The sequence below is a fragment of the Gymnoscopelus microlampas genome (genome assembly GCF_963454915.1).
Source record: "Gymnoscopelus microlampas genome assembly, chromosome: 14".
In the NCBI taxonomy this organism is placed as follows: domain Eukaryota; kingdom Metazoa; phylum Chordata; class Actinopteri; order Myctophiformes; family Myctophidae; genus Gymnoscopelus; species Gymnoscopelus microlampas.
This window is the reverse complement of record NC_139951.1, coordinates 7,346,288-7,366,008: the sequence shown is the minus strand read 5'-3', so window position 1 is coordinate 7,366,008 and position 19,721 is coordinate 7,346,288. Positions and strand designations below refer to the sequence as shown.

The following is a 19,721-nucleotide window of genomic DNA, read 5'->3' as shown; positions in this document are numbered from 1 at the left end:
AGCATCATTTCATTTCATTGCATGTAATAAAACTAATAATATTGAAATGGATCACTGTTTTCAGATGTGGAACTAATAAGAACGTATGCAGTGGTGTGTGGCAAGAATGAACATTAGGATTCATATAATCTAATTTAATTCATGAATATGAATTGTATTGAATCATTCAACTCATGTTAATGTCCTAAAATGATGTGTTTCTTTCACACTTAGGGGTAGCACACAAGGTTTCACTGCTACTGGTAGGGGAAAAGTGAGTGTTCATATTTTTTCTATTAAACCTACACTAAGCTATAACCATCATAATAGTCCTACAAGTATCTGCTCAGATCTCAAGTCTGCCAAAGGCATCAACACCATCTATTTGTCTGTCTACAGAAAGCCGCAACCATGAGTACGGACGCAGAGATGGAGCAGTATGGCCCGGCCGCCATTTACCTCCGTAAGCCAGAGAAGGAGAGAATGGCAGCTCAAAGTGCGCCATTTGATGCCAAATCTGCAGCATTTGTGACTGATGTTAAGGAGCTGTACGTCAAGTGTAAAATCCTAAAGAAGGACGGTGCACAAATCACCATAGAAACGCTCGAGACGAAGGAGGTACGTAGGTAGAGGTAGATCTGAAATAAAATAGTGGCACAGTACAACTATAATTGCAAGACATTCTAAAGTTGTGTTTTTATTTTTAGGAAAGAGTTGCAAAGGAGGCTGATGTCACCCCTATGAACCCTCCCAAGTATGACAAAATTGAGGATATGGCCATGATGACCCACCTCACTGAAGCCACTGTCCTGTATAACCTCAAAGAGCGTTATGCAGCATGGATGATCTATGTAAGGTTTTCTACATGCTGAGAACAGTACAGTATTGCACCTGTCGATAGCAAAGAAAGAAAAATACAGAGCACACGCTATATTATCAAGTGAAATCCATAGAAGGACAGATTCAAACAAACTCATGGTTTAACTTGCTCATTAGTTGATGCCACTTGCAACTCGTGACTGTAATCCCAGCTTTAGTGATCCGTTGTCCCAGATATGTGGCATGGTCAGTGCTATGTTGTATGATGTTAATGTTCTCTCTCTTCTCCCCTTCAGACCTACTCTGGCTTGTTTTGTGCAACTGTGAACCCCTACAAGTGGCTCCCAGTGTACGACCAGGAGGTTGTAAATGCCTACAGAGGCAAGAAGCGTATTGAGGCTCCACCCCACATCTTCTCTGTCTCTGACAACGCTTATCAGTTCATGCTGATGGGTACGTACTAGTCAGGACAATGTAAAAAACAAATATATATATATATATATATATATATATATATATATATATATATAATGGTTTTGTGCTGTATCCATGACTAAAAGTTTGCTTTCCATTTTACAGATAAAGAGAACCAGTCTGTACTGATCACGTAAGTTTCCCATCTAATAGGCATTAAAAAAGCAACATTGTACACAAATTCACTAACTGCATTTCTCTGAATGTATGCATTTATAACCAGTGGAGAATCCGGTGCTGGAAAGACTGTGAACACCAAGCGTGTCATCCAGTACTTTGCAACAGCTAGTTCTGGTGGAGAAAAAGCGGCGGCCGGTAAAATCAAGGTATTTGTACAGGTTTTGAACATAAAGCATTTATATGCAATATAGCAATTCAATTTAAAATAATTCTGACCAAATTTTATATTGGGCGAAAACATTCTAGGGGTCACTGGAGGATCAGATTATTGCAGCCAATCCCTTGCTGGAGTCCTATGGTAATGCCAAGACTGTGAGGAATGACAACTCCTCTCGCTTTGTAAGTATAAATAATGACATTTTATGAGAAAACCTGCAATAATTCCACAACGTAGATGAAACTAATTGTTGTATATCAAACAGGGTAAATTCATCAGAATCCATTTTGGCACAACGGGTAAACTGGCCAGTGCTGATATTGAGACATGTAAGTATGAAGTTAACAGATGATATATTATATATGTGTTAATGTGAGGATTACATTTTGAGTTATGTACAACCCATATAGATAATAATAATAAATAATAATAATAATAATAATAATATTATTATGAGTTATGTACAACCCAATAGATTATTATCATTACTATTATTATTATTATTATTATTATTATTATTATTATTATTATTATTATTACCCTTATTATTATTATTTACAACCCATATAGATCTCCTGGAGAAGTCCAGAGTGACCTACCAACTTGCTGCAGAGAGAGGTTACCACATCTTTTTCCAGATGATGACCAACCACAAACCTGAGATTATTGGTAAGTGGAATTACTGATGATGCAGTGAGAACATAAATTAATGAATAAAAACAAAACATGTTAACCCTTTTTTAATCCCTTTTAAGAAATGTGTCTGATCTCCTCCAACCCATACGACTTCCCTTTGATCAGCATGGGTGTGATCACTGTGGCCAGCATTGATGACAAAGCGGAGCTGGACGCCACTGATGTCAGTGAACATTATTTTAACTTTCTAATACTCACTGTGCTAATGCAATCAGTTGCTCTGCAAAATGTATGTTATAAACAGTGGTTCTCAAAGTTTTCAGGCTGTGACACCCAAAAGAAGCAAACAAAAAAACAAGCATAAGAATTGTAGAAGTTGAGGCATTACATTTAGTTTGACTCGGTTCCACACGTTCTACATGTTTTCACATTCTTTACCTCTTTCTTAGGTAATATTCGACAATTTGGTCAATGTTTGACAATTTGTATAGTATAGTTTGTTGATTACTTTTGACGCAGTAATGGTCTTATTTTTTTATTTCAATTTGTTTATTTTATAGGGCTTAAATGTCCTTAAATTGTCACTTTAGAAATGTGCAGATACCATGTATACTGTACACTTATACTGTATGTTGTTTATTGTCTCCGCCAGGCCGAAAGGCATGGCGAGAGAGTCCGTCCGTCCGTCCGTCCATCCGCGTGTGTGTGTGTGTGTGTGTCCGTCCTGTCTGTGTGTTAGCAGCTAATTTCCGGCACCGTTGCCCTGGTCACTCCGAAACTGTGCACACACACTCACTGGATGCCATTTCTGCGCCAATTTTTTCACATGGGCCTGTTATAGCGCCACCAGGAAGCCTGAAAAACGTACCTGACCTGGCGGAGACCTGTGCTCCGAGGAGCACTTTTTCTAGTTTAAATGTTGAGTTGTACACAGTTTTAAATGATGTTTGTTCATCTAATGCTTAATCTTAATCTTTTGAATACATCTCTACTTATCGACATCAGGAGGCTATTGACATCCTGGGCTTCAACGGTGAGGAAAAACAGATGATCTACAAGTTCACCGGTGCAGTGATGCATCATGGTGTCATGAAGTTCAAACAGAAGCAGCGTGAAGAACAGGCAGAACCTGACGGCACAGAGGGTGAGCTGATCTTTATTATTATTATTATTATGTATCATTATCACGGAGGGTGAGTTGCATCTTCAACTAAGGAATGAAAGTAATGCATACTTTGTCACAAGTATTGTATTTACTTATATTCTAAATTAACTAAGGTATTTACGGTGGCACGGTGGCACAGTTGGTTGCGCTGTCGCCTCACAGCTAGAAGGTCCTGGGTTCGATTCCTGCAGTGGGCGCTGGGGGCGTGTTCTCTCCACCACGTCATCAGCGCCCATACCCTAGGGTGGGGTTGACGAAAGGGCCTTTCTGTGTGGAGTTTGCATGTTCTCCCCGTGTCCCCTAGGGTAGTTACCCTCACAAAAAACATTCAGTAATCTGGTCTCTATACTGCCTCCCCCTGGTAAGCGGGGGCGCCTGATGGAGGGGGAAGGAACTTGTTGGAATAACGTGTTCCTTCCACATGCTACATCCTACCGGGGAAACTCCCCACTGTCAGGTGATAAGAAGTGGCATGCTCACTCATTGAAGAAAGCATGAGCTCAGTTCGAGGCTCTCCCCAAACTGGCAGAGGGAGAGTAGTGTCCAGGATTACAGTTTAGGCAATTGGCACTGGGTGACAAAAATTGGTTACAAAAATCGTGGAGAAGAAAAATAATAATAAAATACAAATATTATACAGTTTAGACAAATGATTATTTGGATTTACCTATGATCCTAGATTACTATCTATGCATTTGACGTATTAACTTGTGTTTACCTTGCTTACTGTAAATCGCTCTCTGGATTAAGAGTGTCTGCTAAATGCCTAAATTGCAAATTGTATGAACATTTCAGAGGCTGACAAGATTGGCTACCTGCTGGGTGTAAACTCAGCAGAGATGCTTAAGGCGTATTGCTACCCCAGAGTGAAAGTCGGAAACGAGTATGTCACTAAGGGACAAACTGTGCCACAGGTGAGTAAATGACATTATTTTCATGTTCTGATTTCATACACACCTTACAATATATTCAACACAGCATGCCATAAGAACTCTTAACATCTTTTTGAGTTGTGTCTCAAATCAGCTTCTGTAGATAAAATGATCCTCCAACATTGTTCAAATTAATTTATGTTTATTTATTTAGTATATGAAGAGCATACAAAATATACCACTCTGCAGAAACGTGCAGTTCCATGCAAGACATTATTATTTATTATTTAGTAGTAGTAGTAGTAGTAGTAGTAGTAGTTTAGTAGTAAAAAAAGAAGAAGAAAAAACACTACACATTGTGTATCCAACCATACAACCCCACTCAGATCAGCTAACACGGGGAAGCTGTCAGATCAGAACCTTCCCTAAAACACCCGGGACAGAATCTTCTAGCTTCCAAACTGTGGAACGAACTCCCCATTGCAGTTAGAACTGCAGACTCACTTCCAATCTTTTGCCGTAATCTCACCTCTGAAGACTCACCTCTGAAGACTTCACCTTCGCCCATATCACTTGCCCTAGCCTTGACGACCTTGCAGGCTTATGCAAAGGCTAAAATGTCATTTAGATAGCATGTTATGTAGACAGATGCCTGGTTCATTTGTAGACCTGGCATCCTACAGTGTGTATAGTTTCAATGTAGCCTACAGATCTTTTTGTTTTGTTGATATTATACTGTTTAGACTGATGATGGTTCTTGGTTTACCTATGATCCTAGATTGCTATGCATTTGATGTATTACCTCGTGTTTTCCTTGCTTACTGTAAATCGTTTTGGATTAAGAGTGTCTGCTAAATGCCTGAATTCTTAATTGTAAATTGTGTAATTCACACCTATGTCCTTAGGTAATGAACTCAGTCGGTGCCTTGGCCAAGTCCCTCTATGAGAAGGAGTTCTTCTGGATGGTCATTAGGATCAACGAGATGCTGGACACCAAGCAGCAGAGAAACTTCTACATTGGTGTGCTGGACATTGCTGGTTTTGAAATCTTTGATGTAAGCATGGACTTTTTTTTAAGTGGGAGACAAATTATTTTGTCACAATAACACAAAAGAGATTGGGCTAATGATATTTCCACTCACAGTTCAACACCCTGGAGCAGCTGTGCATCAACTTCACCAATGAGAAACTGCAACAGTTTTTCAACCACACCATGTTTGTTCTGGAACAAGAAGAGTACAAAAAAGAAGGCATCCCCTGGGATCTCATTGACTTCGGCATGGACCTGGCTATCTGCATTGAGCTCATTGAGAAGGTATGTACATGGACTTGACTGTCTGCATTGAGCTCATTGAGAAGGTACTATACTATTATTATTATTATGTTATCATGGACTTGGCTGTCTGCAATGAGCTCATTGAGAGGGTATACTATTATTTTGTGCTTTAATGGACATGATATTAATATTGTTTTTGTCATTTTCTCTTTTGTCTCCTTTACAAAGCCCTTGGGCATCTTCTCCATCCTTGAAGAGCAGTGCATGTTCCCAAAGTCTTCGGACAAATCTTTCGCTGAAAAGTTGCTTGACCAGCATCTGGGGAAGAACAAGGCCTTTGAGAAGCCCAAACCTGCCAAAGGCAAGGGTGAGGCCCACTTCTCCCTGGTCCACTACGCTGGAACAGTGGACTACAGCATCACAGGCTGGCTTGAGAAGAACAAGGACCCCCTGAACGACTCTGTCATTCAGCTGTTCCAGAAGTCTTCAGTTAAACTGCTGGCTGTGTTCTATCCCCCACCTGAGCCTGAAGGTATGTTTATTAATCTCTGTGACACCAAACAATGACTCGACAAGGACTGACTGGGGAACAAGACTAATATACACATGAGGACTGATTACACATGAGATACAGCTTGGGAGACATGGACATACAGTAGCACCATGAAAACTAGAACAAGATTATAACACAGAAATACAAGACCTATAGTAGACAAGTCAGGCTAAGTCTGTGACTGTGACAGAACCCCCTCTCAGCCCCTTTCCCTGCCTGCCCACATGTACCTGCACTCTGAAGCTCTTGTCCCCTCTATACATTCCTCTCGTCTCCCTTTTCATCATGGACATTGGGACGTTTTTTCATTTGTTCTTGTCCAGGATTTTGGTTTGACTTTGGTCGTTGAAAATTTGCTGTATAAATACACTTTGATTTGATGTTTCTAATGAATAGATAACACAAAGAAGGGAGGCAAGAAGAAGGGTGGTTCCATGCAGACTGTGTCTAGTGCTTTCAGGGTAAGAATATATATTAATTATTATAAACATTATATCCATGTACGAAATAGGTACGTCTTTTCATGTTGGAATTAAGCAATTTCTGTATCACAAGTTGTGAGCTTGTAGATCAGCTATCTTTGAATGGCTATAGTATAAAATAGGGTTTAAGTGGTTAATGTATGTTTTAGGACAATCTAAATCTGTAAAGTAACTAGTATCTAAAGGAGAACGTTGTACTAATAATAATAATCCTACTTGTCTCTTTTATGTCTCATTAGGCGAACTTGGGGATGCTGATGACCAACTTGAGGAGCACTCATCCTCACTTTGTGCGTTGCCTGATTCCCAACGAGTCCAAGACTCCAGGTAAACACATAAAATTACAGAAAAGAAGAATATATGATTCCTAACGAGTCCAAGATGCCAGAAAATACAAATGTAAACAATGATTGTGAGGTGGTCATTTAATGACACTTGGCCAGTGTGTAACTATTTTGTCCTAATAATAATGGAGAAATGTCTTTACAGGCCTCATGGAGAATTTCCTGGTCATCCATCAGCTAAGGTGTAACGGTGTGCTGGAGGGCATCAGAATCTGTAGAAAGGGCTTCCCAAGCAGAATCCCATATGCTGACTTCAAGCAGAGGTATTCATTCCTTTTTCCAGCAGCTTTTAGTTCCAAACCCATTAACGGGAGGCACGCAAAAATAACCATGAACTTCTGCAAAACAGGTACAAAGTACTGAATGCCAGCGCATGTCCCGATGGCGCGTTCATGGACAACAAAAAAGCCTCTGAGAAGCTGCTTGGGTCCATTGATGTTCCGGTTGATGAGTACAAGTTTGGACACACCAAGGTAAACACACTGTAAACCTGGTTTAACATTATAAAGAGAGGACTAAAAGTTGATTTTACAGTTTAGTTACAGTGTTTGTAATATTGTGTTCAGGTGTTCTTCAAAGCTGGTCTACTGGGTACGCTGGAGGAGATGCGAGATGAAAAGCTGTTTGCTCTGGTCACCATGACTCAGGCTCTCGCACGAGCTTACCTCATGAGGAAGGAGTTTGTTAAGATGATGGCTCTCAGGTACTTTGAAAACATAATTTATTCGATATTTACTATCATTTGTAAGTACACTTATTGTTCAATACTATTGTGTTATAGTATCAAATCACTATAATAAAAGCGTTTACTTCTTCCATCACTGTCCACAATCATGACACACTTTTTCCACAGAGAGGCCGCTTACACCATCCAATTCAACCTCCGCTCGTTCGTCGCTGTGAAACACTGGCCATGGATGAAGGTCTACTACAAGATCAAGCCTCTCCTGCAGAGCGCTGAGACTGAGAAGGAACTGGCTGCCATGAAGGAGAACTACGAGAAGATGACGACTGACCTGTCTACTGCCCTGGCCAAGAAGAAGGAACTAGAGGAGAAGATGGTGGCTCTGATACAGGAGAGAAATAACCTTGTAGTGGCAGCATCATCAGTAAGTAGGCTACACTGGACATTTTACAATTCCCTCCTTCAGATCTCAAAGCTGTAATTTCTCACACTTTGCTCCCTATGAGTCTGTACCCCTTAACAGGCAACTGCTAAAGTACATCTTGACCAGAACAAATACTGACATGCTTTTGTGTTTTTTTCATTGACCACAAGGGAGATGAAGCATTGAATGATGCTGAGGAGAGATGTGAGGGTCTTATTAAAAGTAAGATCCAGTTGGAGGCAAAGCTCAAAGAGACGACTGAGAGACTGGAGGACGAGGAGGAGATCAACGCTGAACTGACCGCCAAGAAGAGGAAGCTGGAGGATGAATGCTCTGAGCTCAAGAAGGACATTGATGACCTGGAGCTCACCTTGGCCAAAGTGGAGAAGGAGAAGCACGCCACTGAAAACAAGGTATAGATTATACACTCTCTGGGGTTTTATCAAGTTAGTAGTCGTTGCTTGGGAAGAAATCTCCTATCTCCATATTTAAAACCTTTTGTGTTTTTCGTAAATTAACGCCCCACTTGATCATCGTACAGTGCAACACACACAACAAAAAGTAGTAGATCTGCAAGCTTGTCGATCTGATACTTTTGCTCTTTTTGGATGTGAATCCTGACAAGTAACTGTTTTGGACACGTGAGGTTTCTGCCCAACAGAGACCAAGTGCAATAATTATCTATTCCATGACAACAAATTATTTTCTACATATATCAGGTGAAGAACCTGACCGAGGAGATGGCCTCTCAGGATGAAGGACTTATTAACACTGTCTATGTTGGGTTCATTTAGGTGAAGAACCTGACTGAGGAGATGGCCTCTCAGGATGAGGGACTTGCTAAGCTGACCAAGGAGAAAAAGGCCCTCCAAGAGGCACATCAGCAGACCCTGGATGACCTGCAGGCAGAGGAAGACAAAGTTAACACTCTGACCAAGGCCAAGACCAAGCTGGAGCAGCAAGTTGACGATGTGAGTTTTACCAAAGTGAATCGGCTGTTTGGAACACATTATGTTTATTGTTCCACTGAATGATGATGTACGAATAATTTATAATTGTGCAGCTGGAAGGTTCTCTGGAGCAAGAGAAGAAGCTCCGCATGGACCTGGAGAGAACCAAGAGAAAGCTGGAGGGTGATCTGAAACTGGCCCAGGAATCCATAATGGACCTGGAAAATGACAAGCAGCAGTCTGATGAGAAGATAAAGAAGTAATGTGGACCAACAATATGAAATGTCATGGAGAGAAACCACCTGCAGAATGACACTAAAATATGATGTGTTCCACAGGAAGGACTTTGAAGTAAGCCAGCTTCTGAGTAAGATTGAGGATGAACAATCTATGGGGGCTCAGCTACAGAAGAAGATCAAAGAACTCCAGGTATTTTTAATTTTGTTTAAAAATCATTCATAATGGCCTAGGCCGTGGCGTCGCGGTCTAGGCACCCTTGGTTGAAATCCCTTAACAGACAGCGTGCCGCGGGTTCGCGTCCCGTTCCCGACGGCCTTTGCTGCGTGTCTTCCCCCATCTCTCTCCCCATTTCCTGTCAGACTACTTTCTCTGTCCCTCTCCAAATAAAGCAATAAAAGCCCCCAAAAAAAATCTTTAAAAAAAAAAAAATCATTAATAATAAGTAAGAGTGAATTATTACTTTCAGATGTTAATCTAACATCATTCATTTGAAAGGCTCGTATTGAAGAACTGGAAGAAGAGATCGAGGCAGAGCGTGCCGCTCGTGCCAAGGTGGAGAAGCAGAGAGCTGATCTCTCCAGGGAACTTGAGGAGATCAGTGAGAGGCTTGAGGAGGCTGGAGGAGCCACCGCTGCTCAGATTGAGATGAATAAGAAGCGTGAGGCTGAGTTCCAGAAGCTGCGTCGTGACCTTGAAGAGTCCACCCTGCAGCATGAAGCGACTGCCTCTGCTCTCCGTAAGAAACAGGCTGACAGCGTGGCTGAACTGGGTGAACAGATCGACAACCTCCAGAGAGTCAAGCAGAAACTGGAGAAGGAGAAGAGTGAATACAAGATGGAGATCGATGACCTGTCCAGCAACATGGAGGCTGTTGCTAAGGCAAAGGTATGATGGAATACCTTTACATAATATCATTATTGAGATTAATATTGCCTTTATTTACTCAGAAACGTCAATTAAGGGCAAGCTCTCTTTTCCAATGACGCCCTGATTACAGTAAACATAGCATAACATTAAACAAAATAAATGACAAGATAACAGACATCTCAGATATTCAAAGAATGCAAGTACAAACAGATCTATTTATTGTATTTCTCACAAACTGTTTAAATCAAGCGAGTTAAACGAAATTCTCCAATTTAAAAATAGTTCCACAAGTGGGGTATAGTACTAGTGAAAGGCAGTCTTAACCAGCTCAGATTTAACTGTGGGAACGTTTAAAACCAAATAATGTTTTTAATTGCAAACTCTAAATGTTAACACATTGTTAAGATAATTAGGCAATTTCTTAACCACTTAAAGCCCATTATCCGTATTTTGGGAATGCGTCGCTTTGTGAGCTTGTCGTTCGGCTATTTTCAGCAAAAGCTTTCCCAACAATAACAGAAAACGGAAAAGACCTGAGGGACTCCGCTCAACCATATGGGGTTTAAGTGGTTAAGTAAGGCTATGTAGATAAAAAACATCTCCAGTTATAAACAGGAGGAATGAATGACAGACTGCATCAAGTGGCTTTACTGTTCAAATGAAAGCAATGAACCAATCAGAAAAAAAGAATGATTTAATATGTCCAATGTTCATTTACAGGGAAATCTTGAGAAGATGTGCCGCACCCTTGAGGACCAACTTAGTGAAATCAAGGCCAAGAGTGATGAGAACGTTCGCCAGATCAATGATGTTGGAGCTCAGAGAGCAAGACTGTTGACAGAGAACGGTAAATGTTCATCTTAAAGTCTACTTTGTCTACATGGTTGGTCGATGGTACTTGAGCAAATAATTAGAGATGATGCTTTGATCAACAGTTATCCTGGGACTTTGATAATTTGTTTCAAATTTACAATTAGGTGAGTTTGGTCGTCAACTGGAGGAGAAAGAAGCTCTGGTCTCACAGCTCACCAGAGGCAAGCAGGCCTTCACCCAGCAGATTGAGGAGTTGAAGAGACTCAATGAAGAGGAGGTTAAGGTGAGGAACAGATTTATAGTTTATAACAGTTTTATATATTTTTTGTAATTTCATTCAGCTGACATTATGTTGTCCATTTTCTATTGACAGGCAAAGAATGCCCTTGCTCATGCTGTGCAATCAGCTCGCCATGACTGTGACCTTCTGAGGGAGCAGTTTGAGGAGGAACAGGAAGCCAAGGCGGAGCTGCAGCGTGGAATGTCCAAGGCCAACGCAGAGGTGTGTCAGTGGAGGAGCAAGTATGAGACTGATGCTGTCCAACGCACTGAGGAGCTGGAGGAAGCTAAGTAAGTCATCAGTGTTGTAAACAAGTGTTTCTCAAACTTTTTGGTGTGAAGGACCCCAAAATGTATTCATATATTTGGCCGCGGACCACCCTCTAGAAAGGTTTTGTGTCAGGGACCCCCAGACATTTAACATTTATATTCAAATAAATTCAAAATTATTTAAAGATTTCCATTTTCCATGAAAATAGCAGATGTACAAGCTCACAGTGTGGCACGAGATCTGCTATTTTTGAATAGCCAATATATAAATGGATGAAGTGGTTAAAATGATTTTTATGCCACATTAACTACTTTTGCTGGGGACCCCCTGGATCTCCCCAAGGACTCCTGGGGTCTCTGGACCCCACTTTGAGAACCAATTTTTTACACTGTCAGGCACCACTCACTATGCAAAATATTGCCCGCATTAATTTGATTCCATTCAACACTGATCAACAGGAAGAAGCTAGCCCAGCGTCTTCAGGAGGCTGAAGAGCAAATCGAGGCTGTGAATTCCAAGTGCGCCTCTCTGGAGAAAACCAAACAGAGACTCCAGGGTGAAGTGGAAGACCTCATGATTGATGTGGAGAGGGCCAATGGTCTGGCTGCCAACCTTGACAAGAAACAGAGGAACTTCGATAAGGTGCTTTGACACTCATTATTTTGAAACAAAAATAATTCTTGCCTCCTTAAAGTTGGGTAAATTACGCAATTCATTGCAAATCATGTGCAGGTCCTTAAAGTGGGGTAAATGACGTATTTTATTACAAATGCTGTGCAGGTCTTGGCAGAATGGAAGCAGAAGCATGAAGAGGGTCAGGCAGAACTGGAAGGAGCTCAGAAAGAGGCTCGTTCTCTCAGCACTGAGATGTTTAAGTTGAAGAACTCCTATGAGGAGTCTCTGGACCAACTGGAGACCATGAAGCGTGAGAATAAGAACCTGCAACGTGAGTCTTCCTCTACATCCTTTTTTTAATAACAGTGAGAAAAAAACATCATTAAATGTTCAAGATCAGTTGTGGATCAGGCTACAACTTGGAAAGTTCTCATTCATTATTTCCAATCAACTGCAGAGGAGATCTCAGACCTGACTGAACAGATTGGTGAGACTGGAAAGAGCATCCATGAGCTGGAGAAATCCAAGAAACAGACAGAGACAGAGAAGGCAGAGATCCAGACAGCCCTGGAGGAAGCTGAGGTAAAACTTTGATCAATTGTCTATATCTTAGATGTATTTCAATGAGTTTTATATTCAAACAGTGTAGCTGTATATGATGTTACATTTTGATCCTTACATTTTAGGGTACTCTGGAGCATGAGGAGTCCAAGATTCTTCGTGTACAGCTGGAGCTCAACCAGATCAAGGGTGAGGTCGACAGGAAGCTGGCAGAGAAGGATGAAGAGATGGAACAGATCAAGAGGAACAGCCAGAGAGTGATTGACTCCATGCAGGGCACTCTGGACTCTGAGGTCAGGAGCAGAAACGATGCCCTGAGAATCAAAAAGAAGATGGAGGGAGACCTGAACGAGATGGAGGTTCAGCTGAGCCACGCCAACCGCCAGGCTGCTGAGGCCCAGAAGCAGCTGAGGAACGTCCAAGGCCAGCTTAAGGTGCAAAACATTAGTTAGACACATACAAACAATGGAACTGCACTGAACAAGTCACATTCTGATGTCTCTCTCACCTCAAATGTGATTTATTTTAGGATGCCCAACTGCATCTCGACGATGCTGTCAGAGGTGCAGAAGATGTGAAGGAGCAAGGTGCCATGGTGGAGCGTAGGAATGGCCTCATGATTGCTGAGATTGAGGAGTTGAGAGTGGCTCTGGAACAGACAGAGAGAGGCCGCAAAGTGGCTGAGCAAGAACTAGTAGATGCTAGTGAGCGCGCTGGACTGTTGCATTCTCAGGTAAGTGGAAAAAAAGGGGGAAAAAACAATATTCAGAATTAAATAAATATTTACATCATGCTTACTTACATTGTTCAACTGAATCTTTATTTTTAGAACACAAGCCTTTTGAACACCAAGAAGAAGATTGAGGCTGACCTGATCCAGGTCCAAGGTGAAGTGGACGACACTGTTCAAGAAGCAAGGAATGCTGAGGAGAAGGCCAAGAAAGCCATCACTGATGTACGTTAGGATGCCCTATCCTTATCTATTAGATATTATCATGTCATGCTTCATATTAACATACAATACAATGCAAACATGACTTTCCAGGCTGCCATGATGGCCGAGGAGTTGAAGAAGGAGCAGGACACTAGTTCTCACCTGGAGAGGATGAAGAAGAACCTGGAGGTCACAGTCAAGGACCTGCAGCACCGTTTAGATGAGGCTGAGAACCTGGCTATGAAGGGAGGCAAGAAGCAGCTCCAGAAACTGGAGGGCAGGGTAAGATGTAGTTTACTTCAACACAGCTTATAGTCTATAGATGATGACATAAGAAGACATAACCTCATAATGTATAATTCAATTGTGAAGGTGCGTGAGCTGGAGGGAGAGGTTGAAGGTGCACAGAGAGGCGGAGCAGACGCTATTAAAGGTGTCCGCAAGTACGAGAGGAGAGTGAAGGAGCTGACATACCAGGTACTGTATACCATGTTCACTTTAATGACCATCATGCCTCTGACAAAATTAATAGATTGCATGAGCTTACAACTATGCACGTTATGAATTCACTCTGACTTTAGACTGAAGAGGACAAGAAGAATCTTGGCAGGCTTCAGGATCTGGTAGACAAGCTGCAGATGAAGGTGAAGGGCTACAAGAGACAAGCTGAGGAAGCGGTAAGACAAATATACATGGTGATGAATTAACATCAGAGCATGTTTCAGTGTCCATCTCACTGCTTTCCACGAGCGGCACATGGAATCTCTAGATTGCTGTGCCTCTGCGGTATGGTATGGCATCCGCACCACGGGGAAGCTTTTACTGTAACACGGGTGCTGTAAAGAAAGGCAAGCTGTTCCACAACAATGCACACACTGCAGACGCAGGCTGTGTGTTTCAGGCAAAATGGTAAAATGTCCAAAGTGGACTACAGAAAGCAATAGAGTTTGTTTCCTCCAAGCTGCGACTTTTCGCTCGGGAGTGCCAAACAAGAACAAGAACACAGCCATGATCGTGCCGTTCCAATGAGAACCAGTCCATGCTCATTCATGTGGTCCCAAGGCACTCATGTACATGCTACATGGGCCATTGTATTAGCAACAACCACACTTTACAATTTCCTGAAATTGTCTTGTTTGGACTATAATTGCAAGATGCTCTTTTCAAATATTGAGACTTTGAACCATCTCTATCATATTGTAGGAGGAAGCAGCCAACACTCACCTGTCCAAGTGTAGAAAGGTTCAGAATGAGCTGGAGGAGGCTGAAGAGCGTGCTGACATTGCTGAATCCCAGGTTAACAAGATGAGAGCTAAAGGTCGTGACGCCAAGGTAAATACATGTGCAATATGAAGGTTTATTAAGATGATTATCTTTAACTAAGATTTAACTAAAGATTAGTGTTGAATATCTAATTGTATATTTCTATTTTTACAGGGAAAAGATGCTGCTGAATAAGTTCTCCAATTCAAGTCACCATAAAAAGTCATAAAATATGACCCAATGTATTTAATAAAGATTGCAACAAAATCATTTTGTTTCATTGTCTCGTCAATCACTTTTATTGTCAGGTTTTTCCAGATTATTCTTGTTCCAACTCACATGTCCGCTATATACTATTTTGTAAACCCATTGAAAAGTAAAAAAAAAAAAACTAGAAAAAGTGCTCCTCAGAGCACAAGTCTCCGCCAGGTCAGGTAGATTATTGTGGCCTCCTGGTGACGCTATAATAGGCCAATGTGAAAAGGGTGCCATTTCTTCTTGCACGGCAATCGGACACTGCATTCATGATTTGAGGCATTTTGTTCCAAAAATGTGGTTTGCTAAATTAGACCTGCTGCTGGCGCTATTACAGGCCAATGTGAAAAGGGTGGCATTTCTTCCTCGGCCGGAATGTGCGTGCAAAATTTCACGGAAATCGCACACTGCGTTCACTATTTGAGGAATTTTGTTCAAAACGGACCTATCCTGCAAACTTTGGAAGCCAATGTTAGCCAAGTAGGATGGAATATGAAATATCGGACACATCCATCTTGATCACATGACTATAGAGATACTGTGTACCGATTTGCGTGATTTTTGGACAGAATCTGAAGCAGTAAGAGCAAAACATGTGTTTTACAAAAGTCAGTCTCCTGGTGGCGCTCTAAAAGGCATACGTGAGAAATGCAGGGCAAATGTTTTTCCTTGGCCTCTAGGGAGTGTGCGTGCAAAGTTTCACGCAGATCGGTGCAGTTATAGCTAAAAACGTGAATTGGCCTGTTATAGCGCCACCATGAGGCTGATTAGAACGTTTTCAAGTGGCATTTCAAGTGGGAATCTACGTGGAAAATTTGACGAAAATCGCATGCTGCGTTCATGATTTGAGGCATTTTGTTCGAAATGAACCAATCCTGCAGACTTTGGAAGACAATTTTAGCCAATCAGGATTGTCTCCGCCAGGCCGAAAGGCATGGCGAGAGAGTATGTTTTCCACCCCGTCCGTCCGTCCGTCCGTCCGTCCGTCCGTCCGTCCGTCCGTCCGTCCTTGTGTCCGTCCGTCCGTGTGTCCGTCCGTCTGTGACCAGCTAATCTCCGCCACCACTGTCTTGATCGCAGCGAAACTGTGCACACACACTCCCTGGATGCCAATTCAGAACCTTTGCCCCAAATTCTTCTCATGGGCCTTTCATAGCGCCACCAGGAGGCCGATTTGTGCAAAACATATTTTTTGACAGTACTCCTACAGATTTTGTCCAAAAGTCACAAAATCGGTACACAGTTTCTCTATAGTTTTTAGACGAAACGGGTCTTGCAATTTCCGTGAAATTTTGCACGCACATTCCCATTAGGCCGAGGAAGAACTACCATTTGATTTTTTTCAAATCAGCCTCATGGTGGCGCTATAACAGGCCGATTAGTGTTTTTACCTATAACTGCACCGATCTGTGTAAAACTTTGTATGCGCACTCCCTAGAGGTCAAGGAAAAACTCTGCCCTGCATTTTTCACATCTGCCTTTTATAGCGCCACCAGGAGGCCGACTTATGTAAAACACATTATTTTATACTTCTCCTTCCAATTTTATCCAAATTTCGTGTTTCCTGAAGAGGTGGGTTTTCAGCTTGCGGCGAAAGATGGGCAGTGACTCTGCTGTCATGACATCAGTGGGGAGTTCATTCCACCACTGTGGGGGCAAAACAGAAAAAAAGCTGTGACCACGTAGATCGGCCAGAAGCAGGGTTGGGAGGGTTACTTTTAAAAAGGAATCCCCTACAGTTACAAGTTACTTGCTAAAAAATGTAGTCAGTAACGTAATCCCGATTACTCAATTTAAAAAGTAACTACTAGTTACTTTCAGTTACTTTTGGATTACTTTTAAGTAGGGATGTTTTTGCTCCCGATCCGATCCCGATCTTTTGATTTCGAGTATTTGCCTTTCCCGATCCGATCTTTTAATTTTTAAAAATATTTTTAAATTATAATTTATGCATGTAGAATTTATTTTTTATCATTTATTTTGTAGCAATAAAAGACAATATGTCTCAAAACACTGTCTGACAGTTGAATTATTGCCAACAAAATAAATGTTAATTAAACAAATTAAGACAAATACTGAATCTCTGAACATTGGCTTGCAGTTATCGCACATAGCCAAAATACAATAATAATATTAGACTTGTCATTCCGGATGGAAAATAAAGTTGTCCTTTTGGGGAGAAGTGGAACTTAGAAGTCATTTAAGTTTAGCGTGAGGGAGAGGGTCTACTCTGATTACTACAGCAGGGGTCCCCAAGGTATTTTAGCTAAGGGAGAGATGAAGCAGGGACCCCCACTACATATTGTATAAAATTTGTGTTGCAGATTAAACCTTTTCATATATTTCATAGATAGCTTCATAGACTTGTTTAACAGCACTGTCATCAGTGTATTTATCAGACATGTCAAACTCTCAGTACTTAGTAAAGTTCAGCCTAGGCTCTGTACTTGGTACCCCTCTACCTCTTCTAAAGTTCCCCTCAGAATATAGGGATATTAGGGTTCATGTGGTTAATGTAAATACAAGAAAAAGGTCCTATCATGCAAAGATTTGGAGACCCCCCTGTAGTAACTCTCAGAACCCCCTAGGGGTCCCCGACCCCCTGTTGAAGACCCCTGCTCTACAGGGAAAGACTTGATATCTACACTACAGAAAACATTCAGTTGGTACCAGTATGAATAAAGATTTTACAGCAACATGTAGTGCCAAGGTTATTATTACAGTCATACATTTGCCATGTAGAATATAACTGCTGTTATTTTATGTTAAGATGAGGTAATGCAATCCCTATAGGAATAGGCAACGTCTTTAACTCAATGCATTCAAAATCAAAGTTCAGACAATTTACCAATATCTAGACTTTATTTATATTTGTAGACCATTGGTGTGTCAACATATTGTCCATCTTTAAATAAAGATATGAGAAAATAAAATCCACTTCGTCATGACTATGAATCAACTTCATATTTACCAGAATTTCGTAATTTCAATATGTTTGATCAATCAAGTGCTTTGATTGAATACCAGCCATGCAGTTGGTGATGTTACAGTAATGAACTCCATAATAGTTATGAAGAAGCACAAGAACAAAGTGCTGCTGTCAAAGAGCAGTGCTGCTTCACGTTGACATCAATATCAATATAGTTGAGTATTTCATACATAATAGTCCTCCATTTCATGGGAAGGGTTCACACAAAGGATGTATTAACGTGAACAATACATGTCTGCTGTTAATTATACATGTTAGGGAGGGAAGTAGAGTATAGTGTAAACCAGCTGATGCAATATTCTACTTTAGCATGGAATGGATGATTGAATAATGTTATTGGCCTGATATCTGTTGATATCTGATAAATATCGGTGGGCCAGTTGGTGCTGGTGCGGGTACCACTCATAATTCCGACATCCCACTACTCCGACTATGTGGCTTCCGCGTGTGGTTAGGGTTAGGGTTAGGTATAGGGTTAGTAACCGCCGGAAAGGCGACATGTCAGCTTCCCGACATGTAATCGCTGGTGCACCCATAATTGTCTTAGATCAGTTGTAACTAAAGTGTAAGTGTTTCAGAAGTAATTAACTTTAAATGGCCATTGTGTATGAAATGTGATATGCCAATAACAGTATCAGGTGTGAAGGTATAGGCCTACATGAACACAGGGGGCATTGTTGGAGTATGCAAGCACGCACACAAGCACACACACACGCACGCACGCACGCACGCACGCACGCACGCATGCACGCACACACTGTCCTTGTTCAAATTATGCACCGAACATCCAACTGCTCCCGATGAGCAGGTTGATTGGGGCTGATTATTTTGTTGGCTATTATTCTATTGATAACGTTTTTCAATTTATCGAATAATCGAGAAGTGCCTTAAAAAATATACATACATAGATATATTTTTAAATAATGCATCTATTAAGTATTGCTTTATACTTCGTTGTACAACAGTGTCATGGAAGAATAGTGAAAATAGACGATCTACAAGCTCACAATCACCACGTGTTGATCGGCTATTTAAAAAAGAAATTAACGGTTTTTAAACAAATGACATGGCTTAGGGATTGATTATTAATAAATTATTTTATTAAATGATCGATTATCGACCATTTAAGCAGATATTGTAGCAGCATTAGTAATAGTAATATAGACAAACAATGAAATAATAATACACATAAAATAAAATAATCAACTGTCTACAGTAGCAGCAGTAGCCTACACCAACCTTGGCAGTAGAGGGCAGTGTGATTCCATGCATAACTGTTAGCTCACTCTCTACACAAATTGAGCAATGTGACTAAACAAATTGTTTACTTTCAACACACTTCCTTTCTCCTATTTAATGTTGATACCAGTATCAAAAAAGCTGCTAATGCTGCCTAAAATGCTTTGCTATCGGCGAGTATGCCAGTTTATGCCAATCCGTTATCATGTTGATATTTAATTTAAAGTAAACAATTATTTGTATTTTATTTTCGATGCTCCAGTTGATGTTGCACTCACTGTAATGACCTGTTGTACTGTTTTAGAACTGCACCAAATGAATGCCCTACCTTGTCTGGGACCGTACCTATGTTCCCCAGGTTCTATGTTCCCCAGGTTCTATGTTCCCCGCAAAAAAGGT

The 19,721-nt window shown here is 41.1% G+C and overlaps 1 pseudogene across 1 annotated transcript; it reads left to right on the top strand.

Annotated features, from left to right (window-relative positions):
• The first annotated feature begins 390 nt into the window (after positions 1-390).
• LOC311060785 (myosin heavy chain, fast skeletal muscle-like) lies at positions 391-12,960 on the top strand (annotated as a pseudogene). Its single transcript has 32 exons — positions 391-597; positions 687-830; positions 1,095-1,251; positions 1,378-1,405; positions 1,496-1,598; positions 1,699-1,791; positions 1,875-1,938; positions 2,180-2,278; positions 2,365-2,468; positions 3,251-3,389; positions 4,206-4,324; positions 5,188-5,337; positions 5,427-5,597; positions 5,787-6,090; positions 6,508-6,572; positions 6,833-6,920; positions 7,083-7,200; positions 7,287-7,410; positions 7,504-7,640; positions 7,791-8,050; positions 8,221-8,459; positions 8,841-9,017; positions 9,110-9,255; positions 9,335-9,425; positions 9,732-10,121; positions 10,824-10,950; positions 11,081-11,199; positions 11,290-11,486; positions 11,925-12,108; positions 12,247-12,412; positions 12,539-12,663; positions 12,768-12,960. The product of its transcript is annotated as a myosin heavy chain, fast skeletal muscle-like (transcript).
• Positions 12,961-19,721: the final 6,761 nt, after the last annotated feature.